General features: G+C 33.0%; 1 pseudogene; it reads right to left on the minus strand.

The window, feature by feature from the left end:
* Positions 1-216: 216 nt before the first annotated feature.
* Positions 217-2,526, minus strand: LOC149572421 (uncharacterized; annotated as a pseudogene).
* Between the last annotated feature and the right edge of the window lie 6,283 nt (positions 2,527-8,809).

Here is an 8,809-nt window from a genome sequence, read left to right on the forward strand (position 1 = left end):
ACTATGACATCAATCCTACCACAATTCTTGTGTCTAACATCGCAATTGTGATGGCAATGCTAGAGGCTGACGTTGCAATTATGACAGCAGTTGGCATCGCCTCTACAACAACCCCATCGGCCAAGGAGTCTATCGCAATTGCGACAGACACCCTAGCAATTGTAGCGGCAATGCTAGAGGCTGACGTCGCAATTACGACAGAAGTTGGTTTCGCCTCTACAACAACCCCATCGCAATTGCGACGGATGCAAAGTAAAACAAATTTTTTTTTCCTCGGTTATATTCAATTGTCAATACCTACCCATACTGACCTTTGATGTCCTTCTCATCTTCTTCATAATCTGCCCTTATATTAAGGGCAAGCATTTTGCATATAAGCCAAAACAAAGAAGCATCTAAAGCTAGGAAGGCAGCTCCACCATATAAGCCAATCTTTGCAGTTGGGCATTTTGTTGTGAGATCATGATGTACATTTCATTTTCTATGTAGACTCTCTATGATTGTAGCCCACATCATCAAGGCTTCTGCGAGAAAAGAGATGGCCCTAGTATAAAGATACATGATATTAGCATCAGCAAACACATTTAGCTATCCAAACACCCTTTTATTTATATCCAAAATTGAAAAGGTTAAAGTAGTAAGTTGTTTCAAATAGCTAGTTTATTAAGCTCCACTGGCTCATCTCACATTAAATTATAACAATTTTATCCAATCCTTGAATTTTCTCTTCCATTCAACATTTACATCCTCAAATACCTAAACAGGGAAAAGAAACTGACTGTACACTATAGACAGAGAATATTAAAAATGTGCTAACTAGTATATTGAAAATGCACCTATCATTTTTCTATTTTGTTTTTAAGATTCCAAACATTGATGATAAAAAATGCTAACACAGTTAAATTCAAAATCTATCAAGACATATGTTTGTGATTACTTACACAACAATGGCGAAAAACACCACTAGAGAAGTGGTCCTCTGGAGAGCATACATAGGAATAGCTTTCCCTTTCTAGGGATAAAATACAGCTACAACCCCAAACACAGTTGATAAGAATGACAATATGATTGAGAAGTTGCCCAATGCAATAGTTGGATCATAAGGGTATTTGTAGATGACAATGCCCTTCCCTGTAATAGCGGTTCCCGAAGTAGGCTGTAGAACATATAAAGGAAGTAAAATATTAATTGTAGCTTTGTAAAACTAAGTCAGTATTTTCAAATACAAAGGAAAAACTAAAATTTAAATTGTTCTACATACATAATCGAATAATCAATTTATTCTGAATACTAAAGTAGATTGGTAAAATACAATGTGGTCCCTAGAAATTTAAACTAACAACAATCCCAATATACTTGATGTCATGCATCTTGCTACTAATGGGTAATTATATGGATATTGTAAAGAAAATGAGGAAATTATTTTTTACAAGGAACAAATACCAATAAGAAATTTGTATTTATGGCTTGGAACATAATTTTTTAACTAGTGGGATATGGGGGAACTAGTATCAAAAATCAACTACATCAAAACAAAGCTTTAGGGGAAAATTATTTTTGGAAAATTCATCATGAAGCACATTTCAAATGGGTTAGAATCTTAAGAGAGATATGCCTTGCAAACCTAAATAGGGAGGAAGCCTTAAGAATTATGAAATTTCCCAAAGGATCCTAAATATGGATCTTTATATCTAACTCTAGCAAAATAATACTAGACCACACCACATGGAACATAATGGAGGGAAGTAAAGCTTTATTTTGGGATGATTCATGGGGAGGATACTATTGAATTCAGAAGGATGAAAAAAAATGCCTTGAAAGATGGGGAAAATATGCCAAGGACAAATTGTTTTCTGGCTTGCCATCGGATTAGCTTTTGTATTCCACTAACACCTTGCCAAGTCACAAATTCTTTTTCCCTAATTCTGCCTTCACAGATTCCAAATTAGTGGACCTTTCCATTCAATGGAACCATGCTGATGGATAACACTCTTGTTTCACCCCTTCGTTGGTCAATGGGAGTTGAATAGATAGTTTTTTTGAGCATTTCTTTTTACTGAACAAATGATTCACATTTGTACATAACATATTCACTTTAGCATAGGCTACAAGCTAACTGCTAGAGGTTGCACTATTTTGAAGGGCCTAAAGCCTCATCAATTCACCATCAGAATCTTACCAGACTTTGCTACGTCGAAGAATGAATTTGGTAACTTAAATTTGTTGTAATGAAATGTTGAAATGACAACTTTGCGATTTTCAATTGAGCTCTCTATATACTATTGGTTTGAAATTTAAAGAAATAGACCCAACCTAAGCAATTGATAAAATATTTATGAAAATTTGCTAGGATAGTTAAAATATATTGATTGTCCTCGTAATATTGCACTAATTCCAATCTTTCAAGAGATGAAAAAGTTCAAGACGTGAAACCTTCTTGTTCTCAGCCACAACTCCAAAGATGAATGCCAAAATACCGAGTATTGCAATAGTAATTTAAATTTGCCCAACCTCAGTCGAAGCCATTGTGCCTATTCATCATATATCGAGTTTAGAGAAACATTTTTTTATCATACCAATATACTAATTAGAAAATGGGAAAAGTTATGCAATTAAAAGATAAAAGTAAAATATTGGTTTGACTTTTGTGTCATACCAAAACCTACATATTTAAGAATTTGTTTTGCATGTTCAAGTTTTATAGTGCTGAGTTTTGACCTCATATAAAGCTCAACAGCTAACTCCAACTTGTCGATAAATGAAGCATAAATGAATTCTATCAGTTAAAATTTGGTTACAGTACTATGCATTTTATCACTTGAAATATTCTACTCTATGACCACGAATGAAAATAGAGACCTCATCACAACTGTAGAGGTGACTGAGTGCTCACAGACCATTTAAAGGAGTTTCTCCATCTTGTAAGATCTAAAAATACATTAAAAATTTCTTAGATTATTAATTTATAGCTGGGTATGAATAGAGATACATGAATATTTGTATTAAAAATATACAAATCATAAATACATACATATTTATAATCTAAAACCAACTGAATGACAAGCCTTCAAAAAATTCTATAACGCTCATCAATTACGCTCGACCAACTGAATGATAAGCCTTCAACAAATTCCATAACGCTCATCAATTACCCTCAACCAACTGAATGACAAGCCTTCAAAAAATTCCATAGCTTTCATTCAACAACCTTTGTATTTTACGTAAAGCTGGAGCACACACAACTGCATAGCCGGCCAACCATGTTTTAGCCTTCACTGTAACTTCCTCAACCTTATAGCACCTTCACAACCCAATACATGTGCCTCATCAACACCTCCTCCATGTGCAAGGACTCCAATCCAACAACTAATGTCAATATGTTTGTCAACTTGAACTAGTCATAAAAAATGTGAAAAATGTCCAAGCTTATATAGATGTGCACTTCACCAAGTCCAATTATAGGGCCCATCTATTCCTACACAAAAAATGACCACCATTGAATCAACTTTCAAAACAACCTAGAAGTGTCTTGATGGAGCTGGAATCACCCAAGTATGTACACACATGATTCCATACAGATCCAACCCCAAAAAAGGTACCTTAGGCTTAAACAATTCCACCTGCTATTCAAACAAAACCTACAAAGGACTGCCTGGTTTGTTTGCCAAATCAGTAACATAATAAATTATAGTTGTCAAATGATTGTGTTGGCTATATGCCAATGTAATTTCGCATCAAAATGGTCACTCTTTAGTGATTTGAAGCTTGAGGCAGTTTCCAATTGCATTTAGTATAGATGTTCCAAGACCTTATATGTTGACAATCGTGAGTGAGCTTAAGTGTAAACTACCTTTGTATCTCAAAATACAAACAACTATTCTTTTTATTCTATATTGAATCCTTTTTTATCATGAACAACTTGGATTACAAAAAAACACCAATAAACTAACTCAATTCAATAATACCTATTTCTTCTTATTCTTGGCGCTAGATCTTGTACTTGGTAGACAGACTCCTATTACTCTAAAATGTAAAACTTCATATTAGAATATAAACTAACAACTGGGGCATAATGTGTCCTTGGTTATAGCCAACAGCAAAGCAAGAAAATAGAAACATAAAGAATTGAAGCCTAAGAGATAATTTTTTGCTTCTGCTCTTTCATCCTGATGATGGGTCACATAGTGTGATCCCAAACATTGATGCAAAAAAAGAACACACAATCATTTCTAGAAACAACTATGCACAACAGTTTTACATTACAAAGCATTAAGTTAATGGTAGGATCCATTTACACAGAAACATAAAAATCAAAGTCCAAGGGATAGTTTTGCATTACAAAAGCATTAAGTTCAAGGCTGAAGCAATTTAAATAGAAACATAAAAATCAAATGGCAGGGGATAATTTTACGCTACAAAAACATTAAGTTGGAGGTTACAGACATTTATAAAAAGGATAAGAAATGGACAAAAGAGTTAACCTAAAAATTGTTTTCACTGTATACCTGATCAGTAGGATGGTTCTGCAAAATTGAGAAAATGGTGTTACCATTAACTCAATAGTGTTCCTGTAACTATTAGAACTAAAAAAAGATTTTACTAATGCAATAGAATCTACCATTCAAATCTTACTAGATGTCTCCTCAAGTTCCAGAGACACACATTCATATTTGAATGCTAAAATGAAAATGCAATCAACACTTCACGCCATCACTACAACTCTGAGACTTGTCAGTCTTTAGAAAGATCAGCTTTCAATAATAATAAGACCTTAAATAAGAGGTGCATACATACTCTCCAATACTAGCAGTGATTAAGAATTCAAAATATCATGGCATGGAGTTCAGGTTGACTCAGAAATAGGCAAGCTATGTTCAGACAACTAACACATCTAAATAGCATTAGAATAATTGTTATATAAAATGGCATCCAAATTTTTTCTCAATTTGTTCAAGATGTCCTAGGCATTCTAATGTTTAATTGTATGTCTACATGTTTTGTATCTGGCTTCCTCATGGCATTGGGGTAATTGTTACACACATCTTTCAATGAATGATATCCAATTTGTCATGTAGCTTCTAATGTTTCTCTACCAGTTTATCAAGATCAAATTTTAGGCTAGCGGAGTCAGCTCAAAATTTAGACTCATTTTTTGAACTTCTGTCTTTTTTTAGGCTTGAACTACTTTTAGAAGCTATCACTTCAACAGATGTTTCTATCATACTTCAATATAAAACTCTTGGCTTCAACTGCCCCTTATTTAGCTGTAAGAAAAAATCATATTTCCAAATGAGACATTACATAATCATAAAGCCTATTATTATTGTAATGTGCCATGTCCAATGCTTGTAGCAGAATGATTGACTTTGCTTTGTCATGATCTTGGGAAAGTAGCCTCTTCCAAAGATATGTCTTAACAACACAATGCAAGCTATATCTTGACACTAAGATTTGACCATGCAATAAAAATGATTCACTTGGAATATAATAAAAATAGTATAACAAAAAGGTATTGAAATATCATAGCACAAATTGTAATGTGCACTTCACAAGCGAAAAATTAAAGGCTAAACAATCTGGATGACAAATCTATATAACTACTACTCTAAAAGCATTGCTATCCCTCAAGAGACAATCAAGATATATGGATGACATTAGATAAACATCCCAAAGAAAGATTCAATTCATAGAAATCAAAGTAAATAAGAACTAGTAAAAGCCTTTTTTCACTAAGAAATAATGCAGTTGAAGCACCACCCAAAAAATAAAATGCTCGTTCTTTGTGTACCTTGAATTAAGTTTTCAGGATCTCTTTAGGTAAAGCCAAATATAATTAAATTTCAAAATTTATGAAACTAAAGAAAATGTTAGATTTTACTAATCACTCATTAAATTGACAAAATACATAAAATAGATCACTTATTAAATAGAATCTTTGTATCCTATGCTTTTCTCTAAGCTTGGCCTCAAGGATATAATTGTTTACTGCAGGTGGAGAGACAGTGGTAGAGTAGAGGAAGAGCTCTACCTTCATTAATTTATTAGTTGCTAATATAATCCCAAATAATGTGGCATTAAGATCTAAATTTTAAAAGTAGGTGCATCATACATTTCACAAACCCAATTTAAACTCATTAATGTTAGATTTTACTTGGGTAAGGAAAACTGAGCATGAAGATAATACTTACCTTACCCATAATACAACGATGTCGACTTATTCCCACCTATTCATAAGTTTTCCCATCAAAATAGCACACAGTTTTCATACCTGCCCATATACCTTCATAAGAAAAAACAATAATGACATTAGGACTAGATTTGTATACTGCTTAAACAATCCATGATACAAAAAAGTGGAAATCAAAGTAAGATTTGCAATTTTTTTTGAAGATTGAACTCTCCAATTTAGGCTCGATTACAATGAGGTGAGATGCTGAGTATGAAATTTGTGGCCCTGATTATATTATTCATAAGCTTTCTTGTCTTTTCTACATTCCATGAGCATTCTCTATTATTTGTTACAACCCATTTTATTAACTCATTATGTGAATTAAAAAAATTGATTATTAACTAACTATTTATCTGTGTGCATTTGATGTTTCAATTAAATGAACTAAATGTGATGACAATAAATACAAATTTATGTCAATTAGTATTATATTATTTTATGAATATTCGTGACTTGATATCTTGTTAGTCTAAATCTTTTCCATAGGTCCTCCTATTCGAATAATTTATAAATAAGATTGGTAAAATTGATTGTATTTTGCAAATCATATACAGGCAATATTTTAATTATTTCTATTGACTTGAATTATTTTCTTTTGATTCTGACATTGTCTAACTACAATCTATTGGCATGAGGTGGATGTTGGTCAGTCTTTTTCCCCTCTCGCTTGTTGAGTTAGGCATCATCTGGAAAAGGGAGGCTGATCATGATAGTGAGGAAATTGTACTGTAAATTTTAAGAACTTGTACACATGCATCAATCGTAAGTTGATTGTATGATAATGCAGGGTAGACACACAAAGATTTTCTCAAGTGTCATCACAAGTATCTGTACTCTCATTGCCTTTCTATCATTGCATGAGATCCAATGAAAAATAGGGACTCATTGTTTCCCTAGTTAATTACGATAATCGTATCATTGGTGATAACATGGTCCCAAGATAGTGTTGAGATCCAAGGATGCAATAAAAAAGCTACAAGTTTAGAACTTCGTGACAGTTCAAAGCATGAAGCCTTAGATGCATAAGACAATAGTCTAAACATAGGACAAAATAGAGAAATATTTAGTATCTTATTGAGCTTCACTTTGTTTCAAGAATAGTTTAATATTCTCTACTAAACAGGGCCAACCACGTGAAGGTGGAAGCTCATTTGGCCCCACCCCCCTCCCCCTAACATCACTCTACATTCCCTATTAACATCTAACATTAATTCATTCTTTCAACCATTAATATAATGTAACATTCAATCAATATCACATGATAACATTCATTAACACATTAGATTCGTAAACATGCAACATTCATCAATATTTTGCATTAAGACATAATTCATGAACATTCATTAGCACATAATTAAATTTATTGAGACAAAATTCAATCATTATCAATTAAGGTATGTAGATGACAATCATTTCTTTTTTTCTTTCTATTTATTTTTTCTTTGTAAGCTCTAAGAGGAGCATCAGTGTCATCATCAATTCCCCCCTCATCAGTTGTTCTTTTCTCTGTTCTTGATGATCTCAAATTCCTATGCTGTTGCAAAGGGGGGTCCTCTACATTAACAAATAAAAGAGTTAAATTAAAAATAATTTATTATAATTGTTACAAGTATTTAATTATTTTAAATAACATAACTGTGGCACTCTTTATCTAATCTGACCACATCATTTTGACTGGACTCAATGTCAACACGCTCATGAACATCAACCCCTCGATCCTCTACAGCTGCTATACAAAATGTTACGTTAATCCAAACACCAATTGCAATTACATATAAAATTTTTAATAGAAAATGTATACCTCCACCACTAGGATGCACATCATGCAAACCTTCAGCATCCACAAATTGTGTAGAAGGATTGTCAGGCTACATTCCAACATCCTATGCATTGTTATCATTGCTTGCTTAAAATAGATATACTCACTTTGTATTGGAACTTAACATCAAATAGACTAATTGGTAAAGTATTCAATTTGAAATAAATTTCATTTAGCTTATTTACCTGTGGCTCAGATGCAACATTATTAGAACCTTCCACACTGATTTCAGCTCATAGCCGTTCAACCATGGCTCTATAGCCTTGTTGGAAGCCAATTCTTTTATCCTCTTCTATGAGGCATCTCTTGAACTCTGAGCCCTGCATTTTTTCGTGGTAGGGTGAATTTTACTTGCATTGTTTCATCAACCAATGGAGGGTAGTTAAAATATCAAAAGGAAATACAAAAGTTGCAAAAGTTGAGGATCAGGAGCATAGACAAGCTAGTCTATCCTAGCATTTCTCATCACAATATATAAAAAATTTGATACAATTTTTCATTTACTAATACTTACAACTCGTGCTTGAAGTTTCAAAAAACCACAAGAGCCGAGCTTGTGTGTCCCGTGCTTTTTTAGTCTTGCCTTTGTTGCCTTTGATGTGTTAAGCAATCTATGAAAAGTTTGAAATATACTAGATAGTATAAATATAGAGGTTAATTAGTACATAATTACATTCTCAACAGTATCACATACCTTGGTTTACTCTCTACTGGTGTAATTTCATCTTTCTTGTCAACTTTATACTTTCCATCCAAAATCA

Source organism: Cupressus sempervirens, chromosome 2 (genome assembly GCF_028749045.1).
Source record: "Cupressus sempervirens isolate cs-2001-9-10 chromosome 2, ASM2874904v1, whole genome shotgun sequence".
NCBI lineage: Eukaryota > Viridiplantae > Streptophyta > Pinopsida > Cupressales > Cupressaceae > Cupressus > Cupressus sempervirens.